The sequence below is a fragment of the Aquarana catesbeiana genome, linkage group LG10 (assembly GCF_042186555.1).
Source record: "Aquarana catesbeiana isolate 2022-GZ linkage group LG10, ASM4218655v1, whole genome shotgun sequence".
NCBI classification, from domain to species: domain Eukaryota; kingdom Metazoa; phylum Chordata; class Amphibia; order Anura; family Ranidae; genus Aquarana; species Aquarana catesbeiana.
Genome location: NC_133333.1, coordinates 11,714,360 through 11,731,977, shown reverse-complemented (window position 1 = coordinate 11,731,977; position 17,618 = coordinate 11,714,360).

Sequence of the window (17,618 nt, the reverse complement as noted above, 5' to 3'; positions counted from 1 at the left end):
TCTCTTTATTTATTCTGAGCATGCGTGGCACTTTGTGCGTCGGATTTGTGTATACACGGTCGGAAATTCCGACAACGGATTTTGTTGTTGGAAAATTTTATAGCAAGCTCTCAAACTTTGTGTGTCGGAAAATCCGATGGAAAATGTGTGATGGAGCCCACACACGGTCGGAATTTCCGACAACAAGGTCCTATCACACATTTTCCATCGGAAAATCCGACTGTGTGTGCAGGGCATTAGAATTTTCTGAATGCGGTCGAATTTGAGTTCAATTCGACCAAATTCAGAAAACGTCTAATCCATTTGAATTAGCATAAACAAAATGAATTCCAAAAACAAATAACAAATTGTAACTAAACTAATTTATATAAATAACGAATTGAAACAAAACAAAACAAATGTTTTCGTTCTGCACATGTCTATGGCAAACGGCTCAGTGTCATCTATGTCCTCTGTCATTGAACGTTACTCTAATGGAGATTAGGTTGGCCAAAAATGTTCTGCAAGATCTGAAAAACTGAGCAGGAAATGAGGAAATGTTACATTTTTGTGTCTTCTGTGTACCGATTCTTATCATTTACACTCTAGGTTTTACCTTGGCAGAGTATATGATAGCCACAATTCCAAAGAGAGGGGAAAAGAACAACAGATTTATTATGGACCAAGTCAGGTAGGTCCTGTAGACTCTCTGAGGTAATGCCACCACCATGTTGTTGTTGTTGTTGTTGTTGTTGTTGTTGTTATTGTTGTTGTTATTGTTATTGTTGTTGTTCAGAACAATTATCGATGGTCCAGCTGCAGGTGCAGGTGGGGCACCATAAGAAAAGCTTGGTGGTGGATTGGGAGGGTATCCTTGACCCGTATTTGGATAGTAGCTTGGTTGGCCAGGAACACTTGGAGGGTAGACTGGAGGAGCTGAAGGACCAGGATATGGTGGGGGAAAGCCCGCTGGCGGTGGATAAGCTGGTGGGAATGCCTCTGCTTTGACTTCCATGCCTCGGTGCTTTTTTTTTTTTCTTGTTCTCTTTTGGATTGGTCTTTTGCCTGGACTTTGTTCTCCAACACTGCGATCTGTCTCACCACCTTCAGCCAAAGTCTGCTACCCTTCTCTGGACTGAACTTCCTTTGCTCCAGCTTTATGGGCTCTCTCTGATTTGTTCTGGTCTTCAGCAAACAATGAGATACTTTTATAGTGGTGTGTGTTACGCAGATTGACAATGTCAATGCTCCCCCCCCCTCGAAGTCTCAGTTTTCACTTTTCTTCCTTTATGAAATACACAAAAAGCCCAACACCTAATACTTCTGATACATGTTAGCACGCAAGCTGTGTTTCATAGTAACAAGTTATACCACTTGACAACTGGGCACTTAAACCCCCTTCCTAACCAGACCAATTTTCAGCTTTTGGTGCTCTCACATTTTGAATGACAATTACTCAGTCATGCAACACTGTATCTATATGAAATTTTTGTCCTTTTTTTCACACAAATAGAGCTTTCTTTTGGTGGTATTTAATCACCACTGGGTTCTTTATTTTTTGCGCTATAAAAGAAGAAAGACCGAAAAATCTGTAAAAAAATACATTTTACTTCATATCTGTTATAATATTTTGCAAATTAGTAATTTTTCTTCATATATTTTGGCCAAAATTTATACCGCTACATATCTTTGGTAAAAATAACCCAAATCGGTGGATATTATTTGGTCTTTGTGAAAGTTATAGAGTCCAAAAGCTATGGTGCAAATATCTGAAAATTGATCACACCTGAAGTCCTGACGGTCTATCTAATTTCTTAAGACCCTAACATGCCAGAAAAGTACAAATACCCCCCAAATGACCCCTTTTTAGAAAGAAGACATTCCAAGGTATTTAGAAAGATGCATGGTGAGTTTTTTGAAGTTTTCATTTTTTCCCACAATTCTTAGCAAAATCAAGTTTTTTTTTTTTACTTTTTTTTTTTCCACAAAATTGTCATATTAGCAGGTTATTTCTCACACACCGCATATGCATACCACAAATTACACCCCAAAACACATTCTGCTATTACTCCCGAGTACGGTGATACCACATGTGTGAGACTTTTACACAGCGTGGCCACATACAGAGGCCCAACATGCAGGGGAGCACCTTCAGGCATTCTGGAGCACCCAGGCCAATTCTGACATTTCTCTCCTACATGTAAAAATCATCATTTATTAGCTAGAAAATTACATAGAACCCCAAAACATTATATATGTTTTTTTAGCAAAGACCCTAGAGAATACAATGGTGGTCGTTGCAACTTTTTATCTTGCACGGTATTTGCACAGCAATTTTTTTAACGCGTTTTTTTTGGAAAAAAAAAAAAGTTTTGTGCTTTACAAAAACCAAAACAGTAAAGTTAGCCCAATGTTTTTGCATAATGTGAAAGATGAGGCTACACCGAGTAAATAGATACCCAACATGTCACCTTTCAAAATTGCACGCGCTTGTGGAATGGCGCCAAACTTTGCTACTCAAAAATCCCCATAGGCGACGCTTTAAAATGTTTTACTGGTTACATGTTTTGAGTTACAGAGGAGGTCTAGGGCCAAAATTATTGCTCTCGCTCTACCGATTGCAGCGATACCTCACATGTGTGGTTTGAACACCGTTTTCATATGTGGGCGGGACTTACGTATGCGTTCGCTTCTGCATGCGAGCACACAGGGACAGGGACGCTTTAAAATTTTTTTTTTTTTTTTCTTATTGTTCATTTTAATTTATTTATTTTAGTTTGATGCTTTTTTCCCCCCCAAAAAATTTTTGACCACTTTTATTCCTATTACAAGGAATGTAAACATCCCTTGTAATAGGAATATGGCATGACAGGTCCTCTTTACAGTGAGATATGTGGTCAATAAGACCCCACATCTCACCTCTAGGCTGGGAAGCCTGAAATAAAAAAAAAAACGATCCTGGCTTCGATCGTAGCGGTGAGTCGGTAGAAGCGCGGGAGGGGGGGACATCCCCTCTCGCCTCCCGTAAGAACAATCAAGCAGTGGAACAGCCACTATGATCATTCTTATGGTGTAGGGAATCGCTGGCTGAAAAAGCTGATATCTGAATGATGCCTGTAGCTGCACCCATAATTCAGATATCCCCACACAAAGTCAAGGATGTCATATGACGGCCGGCAGGCGGGAAGTGGTTAAAACGCATTTTTTTTTTTAACACAAAGTTGTCCATTTATACAATATTTCTACCACATAACATGTACATACCAAAAATGACACCCCAAAATAGATTCTCCTACTCCTCCTGAATACGGCAATACCACATGTGTGAGACTTCCACAGCCTGGCCACATACAAAGGCCGAGTACAGCCGAGCATGGCTCAGCATGGCAGGGTATGGCTGGGTATGGCGGGGTATTGCGGAGTATGGCGGGGTATTGCGGAGTATGGCGGGGTATTGCGGAGTATGGCGGGGTATGGCGGGGTATGGCGGGGTATGGCAGAGTATGGCGGGGTATGGCGGAGTATGGCGGGGTATTGCGGGGTACTATTCCTCTCACTACCAGTGATGGGGTACTGTTCCGCCCACTACCAATGATGGGGTACTATTCCTCCCACTACCAATGATGAGGTACTACTCCTCCCACTATCAATGATGGGGTACTATTCCTCCCACTACCAATGATGGGGTACTACTCCTCCCACTACCAATAATGGGGTACTATTCCTCCCACTACCAATGATGAGGTACCACTCCTCCCCCTACCAATGATGGGGTACTATTCCTCCCACTACCAATGATGGGGTACTACTCCTCCCACTACCAATGATGGGGTACTATACCTCCCACTACCATTGATGGGGTACTACTCCTCCCACTATCAATGATGGGGCACTATTCCTCCTACTACCAATGATGGGACACTATTCCTCCCACTACCAATGATCAGTGGCATAGCGTGGGTTGTCAGCGCCCGGGGCAAGGCAAGTAATTTGCGCCCCCTAACCTGTGGACTTTTAGCACTCGCCGAGTCCTGTCCCTTCCTTTCCTACAATAGTACTAACCAACCTGATTCCTATACTGACCACTACACTCTACTGTTCACTACACTGACCACTATACTACACTGACTACTATACTGTCCACTACACTATACTGCTCACTACACTGACCGCTATACTGTCCACTACACTATACTGCCCACTACACTATACTGACCACTATACTGACCGCTATACTGTCCACCACACTGACCGCTATACTGTCCACTACACTGCCCACTACACTGACCGCTATACTGTCTACTACACTGACCCCTATACTGTCCACTACACTATACTGCCAACTACACTACCCACTACACTATACTGTCCACTATACTGACCTCTATACTGTCCACTACACTATCCACTATACTGTCCACTATACTGTCCACTACACTGACCACTATATTGTCCACTATACTATACTGTCCACTATACTATAGTGTCCGCTATACTTACCACTACACTATACCGTCCACTATACTATACTGTCTGCTATACTTACCACTACACTATACTGTCCACTACACTATACTGCCCACTACACTGACCGCTATGCTGTCCACTATGCTGTCCACTACACTATACTGTCCACTACACTGCCCACTACACTATACTGTCCACTATACTGCCCACTACACTATACTGACCACTATACTGTCCACTACACTATACTGCCCACTACACTATACTGCCCACTATACTGTCCACTACACTATACTGCCCACTACACTGACCGCTATACTGTCCACTACACTATACTATCCACTATACTGACCACTACATTGTCCACTATACTGACCACTATATAGTATAGTATCAAGTATAGTAGCAAGTCCTAGTTGCAATCTTGAAACACCCAATACGAGGACAATATGCGACCGGTCTAAACTATGTGGCATGTTCACCAATGCCAGGAGCATGGCGGACAAGATGGGTGAACTAGAGATACTGTTGTACAAGGAGGATTTGGATTTTGTGGGAATTTCAGAGACCTGGTTCAACAGCTCTCATGATTGGCTGGCAAACATTCAAGGGTATACCCTATACCGCAAGGATAGAGAGGGCAAAAAAGGGGGAGGGGTATGCATATATATCAAGAATAATGTACAAGTGAATGTGAGAGATGACATCACTGAGGGAGCTAGTGAGGAGGTAGAATCCTTATGGGTAGAGCTCCAAAGGGATGAAGCTAAGGGGAAAATAATACTGGGAGTATGCTATAGGCCCCCTAACCTGAGGGAGGAAGTGGAGACAGATCTCCTATCACAAATTGGATTAGCAGCAAGGATGGGAAGTGTTATCATAATGGGGGATTTTAATTATCCAGACATAGACTGGGCGGAGGGAACCGCGCATTCATTTAAGGCTCGACAGTTCCTTAATGTCTTGCAGGACAATTTTATGGGTCAGATGGTAGACGCACCAACTAGAAATAAAACATTACTGGATCTACTGATTACCAACAATACAGACCTGATCACAGATGTGGAAATACGGGGCAATTTAGGTAACAGCGATCACAGGTCAATTAGTTTCAGTATAAATCACACAAATAGGAAACATGAAGGGAACACAAAGACACTGAATTTCAAAAGAGCCAACTTCCCTAAACTACAAACCTTGCTAAAAGGCATAAATTGGGATAAAATATTAGGAACAAAGAATACGGAGGAGAGATGGGTTTGCTTTAAGAGCATATTAAATAAGGGCATTAGCCAATGTATCCCATTGGGTAATAAATTTAAAAGAGCGAACAAAAATCCTGGATGGCTTAACTCCAATGTAAAAATGCATATAAAAGCAAAGGAGAAGGCCTTCAAAAAATACAGGGTGGAGGGATCATCCTCAGCATTCAGACTTTATAAAGAATGCAATAAGAAATGTAAGGGTGCAATTAGGACGGCTTAGATAGAACATGAAAGACACATAGCGGAGGAGAGCAAAAAAAATCCCAAGAAATTCTTTAAGTATGTAAACAGTAAAAAAGGGAGGACAGACCATATTGGCCCCATAAAGAATGAGGAAGGACATCTGGTTACAAAGGATGGGGAGATGGCAAAGGTATTGGATTTATTCTTCTCCTCAGTATTCACGAGTGAATCGGGGGGCTTCAGTAACCAAAACTGCAGTGTTTATCCTCATGACACAACACAGGAAGCACCTACATGGTTAACAGAGGATGGAATTAAAATTAGACTTGAGAAACTTAACATTAATAAATCACCGGGACCAGATGGCTTGCATCCGAGGGTACTTAGGGAACTCAGTCAGGTGATTGCCAGACCGTTGTTCCTAATTTTTACAGACAGTCTATTGACTGGAATGGTATCAGCTGATTGGAGAAAAGCCAATAAAGCACCAATATTTAAAAAGGGCCCAAAAAACATCCCTGGGAATTACAGACCAGTTAGCCTAACATCAATAGTATGTAAACTCTTGGAGGGGATGATAAGGGACTATATACAAGATTTTAGTAATAAGAATGATATCATTAGCAGTAATCAGCATGGATTCATGAAGAATCGTTCTTGCCAAACCAATCTACTAACCTTCTATGAGGAGGTGAGTTGCCATCTAGATAAAGGAAGGCCCGTAGACGTGGTGTATCTAGATTATGCAAAAGCATTTGACACAGTTCCCCATAAACGTTTACTGTACAAAATAAGGTCCGTTGGCATGGACCATAGGGTGAGTACATGGATTGAAAACTGGCTACAAGGGCGTGTTCAGAGGGTGGTGATAAATGGGGAGTACTCAGAATGGTCAGGGGTGGGCAGTGGGGTTCCCCAGGGTTCTGTGCTGGGACCAATCCTATTTAATTTGTTTATAAACGACCTGGAGGATGGGATAAACAGTTCAATCTCTGTATTTGCAGACGATACTAAGCTAAGCAGGGCAATAACTTCTCCGCAGGATGTGGAAACCTTGCAAAAAGACCTGAACAAATTAATGGGGTGGGCGACTACATGGCAAATGAGGTTCAATGTAGAAAAATGTAAAATAATGCATTTTGGGTGGCAAAAATATGAATGCAATCTATACAGTGGGGGGGAGAACCTCTGGGGAAATCTAGGATGGAAAAGGACCTGGGGGTTCTAGTAGATGATAGGCTCAGCAATGGCATGCAATGCCAAGCTGCTGCTAATAAAGCAAACAGAATATTGGCATTAAAAGGGGGATTAACTCCAGAGATAAAACGATAATTATCCCGCTCTACAAGACTCTGGTCCGGCCGCACCTGGAGTATGCTGTCCAGTTCTGGGCACCAGTCCTCAAGAGGGATGTACTGGAAATGGAGCGAGTACAAAGAAGGGCAACAAAGCTAATAAAGGGTCTGGAGGATCTTAGTTATGAGGAAAGGTTGGGAGCTCTGAACTTATTCTCTCTGGAGAAGAGACGCTTGAGAGGGGATATGATTTCAATATACAAATACCGTACTGGTGACCCCACAATAGGGATAAAACTTTTTCGCAGAAGAGAGTTTAATAAGACTCGTGGCCAATCATTACAATTAGAAGAAAAGAGGTTTAACCTTAAACTACGTAGAGGGTTCTTTACTGTAAGAGCGGCAAGGATGTGGAATTCCCTTCCACAGGCGGTGGTCTCAGCGGGGAGCATTGAAAGCTTCAAGAAACTATTAGATAATCACCTGAATGACCGCAACATACAGGGATATACAATGTAATACTGACACATAATCACACACATAGGTTGGACTTGATGGACTTGTGTCTTTTTTCAACCTCACCTACTATGTAACTATGTAACTATATATGGTCCACTATACTATACTGACCACTATACTGTCCACTACACTATACTGCCCACTACACTGACCGCTATACTGTCCACTACACTATCCACTATACTGACCACTACATTGTCCACTATACTGACCACTATATGGTCCACTATACTATACTGACCACTATACTGTCCACTACACTGCCCACTACACTATACTGCCCACTATACTATACTGTCCACTATACTGCACTGACTACTTTACTGTCCACTACACTATCCTACCTACAGTATTTCTATACTGACCACTACACTGCATGACTCTAGCTGCTCTTCTACTCACTCTCTCTCTCTCTGGCTGGCTGCCCCCTCTTCCCAGGCCGTGTCCCCCCCCCCCCGGGCCAGCAACACGACTCTCATCATGAGGGAGTCTCACCTTTTCTTCTTTGTTTTCCATCGGTCTGGAGGGGAGGAGGAGGAGGAGACAGCGGCGGCTCACAATCTTGAATTTTTGTGTCCCCCGCGCTCCGCCATGTTCAGTCTCCGGCGCCTTGTGATTGGGTGTATGGGGTCATGTGCGGCGGCGGGGCTGGCCTGTTAACAATCGCGCTTGCTCCTGGAGTCCCGCCTCCGCACATGACCCCATTTACCCAATCACAGGGTGCCAGAGAATGAACATGTGCAGAGGTGGGACTCCAGGATGTACCGCGATCATGGACAGGCCAGCCGCGCCGCCACTCATGACCCCATACGGCCAATCACAGGGTGCCGGAGACTGAACATGGCGGCCAGAGCGTGGGGACACAGGGCAGTGAATTTAGGAGGAGGCAGCCAGCATTGCGCCCCCCTAAATGTTGCGCCTGGGGCAACGGCCCCCTCCGCACCCCCCACGCTACGCCACTGCCAATGATGGGGTACTATTCCTCCACTGACACCAAGAATAGGGTACTCTTTCTCACACTGATACCAATGATGGGGTACTACAGTATTCATCCCACTGACACCAACAATGGGGTACTATTTCTCCCACTGACATCAGCAATGGACGTTATTCCTCTCACTGACACAAACAGTGGGACACTATTCCTCTCACTGACACCAATGTCCGCATCCCCCCCCCCCCCAAAGTCTGAAGGATGGTAAAAATGGCCCTTCATTTAGAAAGTTTGGAGACCCCTGCCATAGACAATGGGGTTGATTTACTAAAGGCAAATCCACTTTGCACTACAAGTGTACTTGGTAGTAAAGTCGCTGTAGATCTGAGGGGAAGATCTGAAATGAGGGAAAGCTCTGCTGATTTTATCATCCAATCATGTGCAAGCAAAAATGCTGTTTTTTATTTTCCTTGCATGTCCCCCTTCGATCTACAGCGACTGCACTTCCAAGTGCACTTGTAGTGCAAAGTGGATTTGCCTTTAGTAAATCAACCCCAATATGTTAGAACTCTGTATGAGTGAGAAATTAGAGTTTTTATTTCTCTGGAAATCTGGAGATTTCTGTGAAATTTCTTATTTTTGGCAAAATAAATTGGAATCAGTTGGAAAGGTAAAATATATTAATTAATTGTTTTGACAGAAGTTGATTAACACAACTAACTTTTTCAGATAAGCCGTCGAGGGGAGCTCGTGCATGATGTGACGTGCTAGAGCTGGGGAAGGGGCCTAGCAGCGGCGCTGTGGAAGCGGGCGGCGGAATCGCTCGCGAAGCCGAAGGAATCCGCACGAGTAGCAGGGAGCTGGTTGGTCCGGTGAGTGTGGGACACGCACACCGGGAAGCTTTCTGGAGCCAGTAACCGGAGTCGTGAGTAGTACAGCTGTCTTGGCGCCAGCCGAAGACTTCGGGCTGGCCCTCCGTGCGGATTGGGTCTGCTCCCCTCCCCGCCGTCTTCCTGGTTCTGCTCGCCAGATCGCCGTTCTCCCTCTGTATCGAAGGATCAGCAGGTGCCGGTGGAATCGCTATCCGATGTACCTGCCGATCAGCTCCCGATGTGTATAATCACAGTGGGAGAGGGCCGGCGGCGGCGCGCATGCGTGCCCCAGACCCGGTAGTGTCAGATCACCTACTAAGTCATTAAAGAGAACCTAAAAATCATCACATGGGGGACTTTATGTCCTCTATGTGATGGGAATAAAGAAAGAAAGTTTCACCCAAACACATAAAATCCCCCCCCCAAAAAAACATTTTTAAGCGCCCCCCAACAACATATATGCAGGTACAAACATAAACACACACGTTGGGGAGGGCTACAGGTGAGAACATTGATTGTAATACACATGTTACATAAGGAAACATGAATAGAAAATAAAGGAATAGAGTAGAAAATAAAAGAATAGAATATATTAAAGTGAAACATAACAAAATAGAATAGATAATAAAAGAACAGAATAAAATAGAATAGAAAATAAAGGAATAGATTAGAATAAAAAAACTAATAGAATAGAATAAATAGAAAGAATATACCGTATATACTCGAGTATAAGTCGTTCCGAGTATAAGTCGGGGCCCTAATTTACCACAAAAAAACGGGAAAAACTTAGTGACCCGAGTATAAGACGAGGGTGAGAAATGCACAGCTACTGTAAGTGGAAAAGAGGGTCAACAATGCCCATTTGCAGCCTCACTGTGCCCATTTGCAGCCATAGGTCTCCCGAACTTCAAACTCGGTAGTTAAGGGTTCCTAGATGCCCCCTAGCTGCAGCCAAAATTTGGGGTCTCTGAACCCCAAATGGTCCCGAAATGACATTGCTGCAGATGGACACAGTTGACCGACTTTGGGGCCCCGTATCTCGGGGCCACTTAGTGCTAGGAACCCCAAATTTAGTGTGGAGCTAGCACCATAAAATATCCAAAGCTGGAGTTCCTAGCACCTAGTGGCCCTGAGATACGTGGCCCCAAAGTCGGTTCAGAAAATGTCAAGCACTTTTCTGCAGCAGAGAATGACATTTTCCGAACCGAATTTGGGGCCACGTATCTCGGGGCCACTTAGTGCTAAGAACCCAGCTTTGGATATGTTGTGGTACCAATTCCACTGGGTTTGCACACCAAATTTGGGGTTCCTAGCACAAAGTGGGCCCCAAAGTTGGTTCGGAAAATGAAATTTTTTGCTGCAGAAAAGTGCTTGACTCCAGTATAAGTCGAGGGGGGCACTTTCAAGACAAAAAAATGTGCTGAAAAACTCGACTTATACTCGAGTATATATGGTAAGCATTTTCTGAAATTTGAATTTCAAATAGAAACAAAAAACTGGCCACTGCCCACACCCATAACTGGCCTTCACAGTAAGGAGCACATGGAGGGCCATATACATGTAAAACAAAAACAATTCCATAGCTCAACTCACCAACCAGTCTGCTGACCAACCAAATTAGCCTGTCTAACCGTCTGTTAAAAGCAGGGGTTTAGTTAGCACACATTTGCAAACGCATGTGAAAGCTGCAAGACCTCGTCACGGCACCCTGTGTTGCTTGCAGTCCCAACACTACAAAATTCATAAGTGTCTCCACAGTGGAAGCGCATGTATGGAATGGATAAGTGTGGGACAGGTGAGCCTTGAGGCTGTCCTAGCCCCCTTAAAGGAACAGGAGCACACTGGACACCCAGCAAGAGCACAATGGCAGCAAAGGTGTCCAGTGTGTCCCCATCCCATATATACAAACAGTAACAAAAAATTTCAACAACATTTGAATTTAAATAAAATAGAAAAGAACAGAATAGAAAAAAAAAACAAAACAATATAATATAAAAAAAAAAATAGAATAGAATAAAATAGAAAGAGTATAACCTTCTTCCGAAATTCCAATTTCAAATGGAATAAAATGTGAATTTGAATAGAATAGAAAAAAATAGAATAGAACAGAATTTAAAAAAAACAATAGAAAAAAATAGAATAGAAAGAACATTTCCCAAAATTTGAATATAATTATTTCAAATAGAATAGAAAAGAATAGATTAGAAGAGAATAGAACATACAAGACTGGAATAGAAAAGAATAGAATAGAATACAAAAAAACAATAGTATATTCCGAAATTTGAATTTTGAATAGAATAAATTCAAATAGAATAGAAAGAATAGAAAATAATAGAATAGAAAATAAAATAATAGAATAGAAAGAAAAGAATGTAACAATATAAATCTTTCGAAATTCAAATTTCAAATAGAATTCAAATAGAAGAGAAAAGAACAGAATATAATAGAAAAGAAAAGAATAGAACAGAAAATAACATAATAGAATAAAAAAAGAATAGAATTTAAATTGGAATAGAATGGAATAAAAAGAATAGAATTCTCTTCCAAAATTCAAATTTTGAATAGAATAAATTAAATTCCCTAATGGAATTCGAATTACAATCCTTATGCCCTGTACACACGGTCAGACATTGATCGGACATTCCGACAACAAAATCCTAGGATTTTTTTCCGACGGATGTTGGCTCAAACTTGTCTTGCATACACATGGTCACACAAAGTTATGGGAAAATCCGATCGTTTTAAACGCGGTGACGTAAAACACGTACGTCGGGACTATACACGGGGCAGTAGCCAATAGATTTCATCTCTTTATTTATTCTGAGCATGCGTGGCACTTTGTGCGTCGGATTTGTGTACACACGATCGGAAATTCCGACAACGGATTTTGTTGTTGGAAAATTTTATAGCCTGCTCTCAAACTTTGTGTGTCGGAAAATCTGATGGAAAATGTGTGATGGAGCCTACACACGGTCGGAATTTTCGACAACAAGGTCCTATCACACATTTTCCGTCGGAAAATCCGACCGTGTGTACGGGGGAATTAGAATTTTCTGAATGCGGTCGAATTTGAGTTCAATTCGACCGAATTCGGAAAACGTCTAATCGATTTGAATTTGCATAAACAAAATGAATTCCAACAACAAATAACAAATTGTAACTAAACTAATTTATATAAATAACGAATTGAAACAAAACAAAACAAATGTTTTCGTTCTGCACATGTCTATGGCAAACGGCTCAGTGTCATCTATGTCCTCTGTCATTGAACGTTACTCTAATGGAGATTAGGTTGGCCAAAAATGTTCTGCAAGATCTGAAAAACTGAGCAGGAAATGAGGAAATGTTACATTTTTGTGTCTTCTGTGTACCGATTCTTATCATTTACACTCTAGGTTTTACCTTGGCAGAGTATATGATAGCCACAATTCCAAAGAGAGGGGAAAAGAACAACAGATTTATTATGGACCAAGTCAGGTAGGTCCTGTAGACTCTCTGAGGTAATGCCACCACCATGTTGTTGTTGTTGTTGTTGTTGTTATTGTTGTTGTTATTGTTATTGTTATTGTTCAGAACAATTATCGATGGTCCAGCTGCAGGTGCAGGTGGGGCACCATAAGAAAAGCTTGGTGGTGGATTGGGAGGGTATCCTTGACCCGTATTTGGATAGTAGCTTGGTTGGCCAGGAACACTTGGAGGGTAGACTGGAGGAGCTGAAGGACCAGGATATGGTGGGGGAAAGCCCGCTGGTGGTGGATAAGCTGGTGGGAATGCCTCTGCTTTGACTTCCATGCCTGGGGGCCTTTTTTTTTCCTTGTTCTCTTTTGGATTGGTCTTTTGCCTGGACTTTGTTCTCCAACGCTGCGATCTGTCTCACCACCTTCAGCCAAAGTCTGCTACCCTTCTCTGGACTGAACTTCCTTTGCTCCAGCTTTATGGGCTCTCTCTGATTTGTTCTGGTCTTCAGTGAACAATGAGATTCTTTTATAGTGGTGTGTGTAACGCAGATTGACATGTCAATGTCCCCCCCCCCTCGAAATCTAATTTTTCACTTTTCTTCCTTTATGAAATACACAAAAAGCCCAACACCTAATACTTCTGATACATGTTAGCACACAAGCTGTGTTTCATAGTAACAAGTTATTAAACAAACGAAATATTAAATAAATAAAATCTGCGCCGTGGAAAACAAATAATATGCTGCACCTTTTACATTAATGTAGTATAACGACCCAAAACATCATAAAAAAAGCAAAATGTATTGCACCACTATATAATAATGTGCAAATTACAGTACATTCGGAAAGTATCACAGCGCCTCAATTTTTCCACATTTTGTTATGTTACAGACTTATTCCAAAATTGATTAAATTCATTATTTTCCTCAAAATTCTACAAACATTACCCCATAATGATAACGTGAAAGAAGTTTGTTTGACATCTTTGCAAAAAAATCCCATGTACATAAGTATTCACAGCCTTCGCCAAGACACTTAGAATTGAGCTCAGGTGCCTCCTGTTTCCACTGATCATCCTTGAGATGTTTCTACAACTTGATTGGAGTCCACCTGTGGTACATTCAGTTGATTGGACATGATTTGGAAAGGCACACACCTGTCTATACAAGGCCCCACAGTTAACAGTGCATGTCAGAGCACAAACCAAGCTATGAAGTCCAAGGAATTGTCTGTAGACCTCCGAGACAGGATTGTATCATGGAGGCAAAGATCTGGGGAAGGGTACAGAAAAATTTCTGCAGCATTGAAGGTCCCAATGAGCAGAATGGCCTCCATCATCCGTAAATGGAAGAAGTTTGAAACCACTAGGACTCTTCCTAGAGCGTGCTGCCTGGCCAAACTGAGCGATCGGGGGATAAGGGTCCTTGTCAGAATTGAAGGTCCTAATGAGCACAGTGGCCTCCATCATCCATTAACGGAAGAAGTTTGAAACCACTAGGACTCTTCCTAGAGCGGGCCACCCGGCCAAACTGAGCAATCGGGGAAGAAGGGCCTTAGTCAGGGAGGTGACCAAGAACCCGATAGTCACTCTGACAGAGCTCCAGCGTTTCTCTTTGGAGAGAGGAGAGCCTTCCAGAAGAACAACCATCTCTGTAGCACTCCACTAATCAGGCCTGTGTGGTAGAGAGGCCAGATGGAAGCCTCTCCTCAGTAAAAGGCACATGGCAGCCCACCTGGAGTTTGCCAAAAGGCACCTGAAGGATTCTCAGACCATGAGAAACAAAAATCTCTGGTCTGATGAAACAAAGATTGAACTCTTTGGCCTGAATGGCAAGCGTCATGTCTGGAGGAAACCAGGCACTACTCATCACCTGGGCAATACCATACCTATAGTGAAGCATGGAGGTGGCACTGGCAGCATCATGCTGTGGGGATGTTTTTCAGCTGCAAAAACTGGGAGACTAGTCAGGAGTGAGGGAAAGATGAATGCAGCAATTTACAAAGACATATTTGATAAAGACCTGCTCCAGAGCACTCTGGATCTCAGACTGGGGCAAAGATTCATCTTCCAACAGGACAACGACCCTAAGCACACAGCCAAGATAACAAAGGAGTGGCTACGGGACAACTCTGTAAATGTCCTTGAGTGGCCCAGCCAGAACCCAGACTTCACCCCAATTGAACATCTCTGGAGAAATCTGAAAATGGCTGTGCACCAACGCTCCCCATCCAACCTGATGGAGCTTGAGAGGTCCTACAAAGAAGAATGGGAGAAACTGCCCAAAAATAGGTGTGCCAACTTGTAGCCTCATACTCAAAAAGACTTGAGGCTGTAATTGGTGCCAAAGGCGCTTCACCAAAGTATTGAGCAAAGGCTGTGATACTTATGTACATGGGATTTTTTTTGTTTTTATTTTAGAGGTGAAAATGTTTTTATTGTTTCACATTTTAAGAAAAGGATATGACAAAAAGGTTACAATAAGTCAGCATCAATGGCTACTGCCCAAAGCATGACGTACAGTATCTCACAAAAGTGAGTACACCCCTCACATTTTTGTAAATATTTTATTTTACCTTTTCATGTGACAACATTAAAGAAATGACACTTTGCTACAATGTAAAGTAGTGAGTGTACAGCTTGCATAACAGTGTAAATTTGCTGTCCCCTCAAAAGAACTCAACATACAGCCATTAATGTCTAAACCACTGGCAACAAAAGTACACAAAAGTGAGTCACACAAGTGAAAATGTCCAAATTGGGCCCAATTAGCCATTTTACTTCCCCGGTGTCATGTGACTCATTAGTGTTACAAGGTTTCAGGTGAGAATGGGGAGCAGGTGTGTTAAATTTGGTGTTATCGCTCTCACTCTCTCATACTGGTCCCTGAAAATTCAACATGGCACCTCATAGCAAAGAACTCTGAGAATCTGAAAAAAAGAATTATTGCTCTATATAAAGATGGCCTAGGCTATAAGAAGATTGCCAACACCCTGAAACTGAGCTGCAGCACGGTGGCCAAGACCATACAGCAGTTTAACAGGACAGGTTCCACTCAGAACAGACCTCGCCATGGTTGACCAAAGAAGTTGAGTGCACATGCTCAGTGTCATATCCAGAGGTTGTCTTTGGGAAATAGACGTATGAGTGCTGCCAGCATTGCTGCAGAGGTTGAAGGGGTGGGGGGTCAGCCTGTCAGTGCTCAGACCATACGCCACACACTGCATCAAATTGGTCTGCATGGCTGTCGTCCCAGAAGGAAGCCTCTTCTAAAGATGATGCACAAGAAAGCCCGCAAACAATTTATTGAAGACAAGCAGACTAAGGACATGGATTACTGGAACCATGTCCTGTGGTCTGATGAGACCAAGATAAACTTATTTGGTTCAGATGGTGTCAATCGTGTGTGGTGGCAACCAGGTGAGGAGTACAAAGACAAGTGTGTCTTGCCTACAGTCAAGCATGGTGGTGGGAGTGTCATGGTCTGGGGCTGCATGAGTGCTGCTGGCACTGGGGAACTACAGTTCATTGAGGGAACCATGAATGCCAACATGTACTGTGACATACTGAAGAGAGCATGATCCCCTCCCTTCGGACACTGGGCCGCAGGGCAGTATTCCAACATAACAATGACCCCAAAAACACCTCCAAGACGACCACTGCCTTGCTGAAGAAGCTTAAGGTAAAGGTGATGGACTGGCCAAGCATGTCTCCAGACCTAAACCCTATTGATCATCTGTGGGACATCCTCAAATGTAGGGTGGAGGAGAGCAAGGTCTCTAACATCCACCAGCTCTGTGATGTCGTCATGGAGGAGGGGAAGAGGACTCCAGTGGCAACCTGTGAAGCTCTGGTGAACTCCATGCCCAAGAGGGTTAAGGCAGTGCTGGAAAATAATGGTGGCCACACAAAATAGTGACATTTTGGGCCCAATTTGGACATTTTCACTTAGGGGTGTACTCACTTTTGTTGCCAGCGGTTTAGACATTAATGGCTGTGTGTTGAGTTATTTTGAGGGGACAGCAAATTTACACTGTTATACAAGCTGTACACTCACTACTTTACATTGTAGCAAAGTGTCATTTCTTTAGTGTTGTCACATGAAAAGATAAAATAGTTACAAAAATGTGAGGGGTGTATATAGATCAAGAAAAAAAAGTCCAAACAGAGTTATGTCACAGAACGAACCAGGCTTAGTATAAACATCGCTCATTTTTTATTTTTAATAAATTTGTAGATTTCAAACAAACTTCTTTCATGTTGTCATTATGGGGGATTGTTTTTAGAAATTTGAGGGAAAATAATAAATGTAATCCATCTTGGAATAAGGCTGTAACATAACAAAGCATGGAAAAGGTGAAGTGCTTTGAATACTTTCTGGATGCATTGTACATAAGTCCATGAAAAAAAGTAACAATGTCCCAACAAACACAATGTTCACAATGAATCAGAATGTAGAAACAGAAGAAAACATCCACCAGTGTGAATTCACTCTTCTAAAGTGCTCAAGAAACCAGTGCTGCCTATCAGTGGCATCTATTAGTGCTCATCAGTGCTGCCTATCAGTGCTGCCCATCAGTTCCACCTATCAGTGCTGTCTATCAATGCCTTCTCATTAGTGCCTCCTCAGTAGGAATCTGAGCTGCAG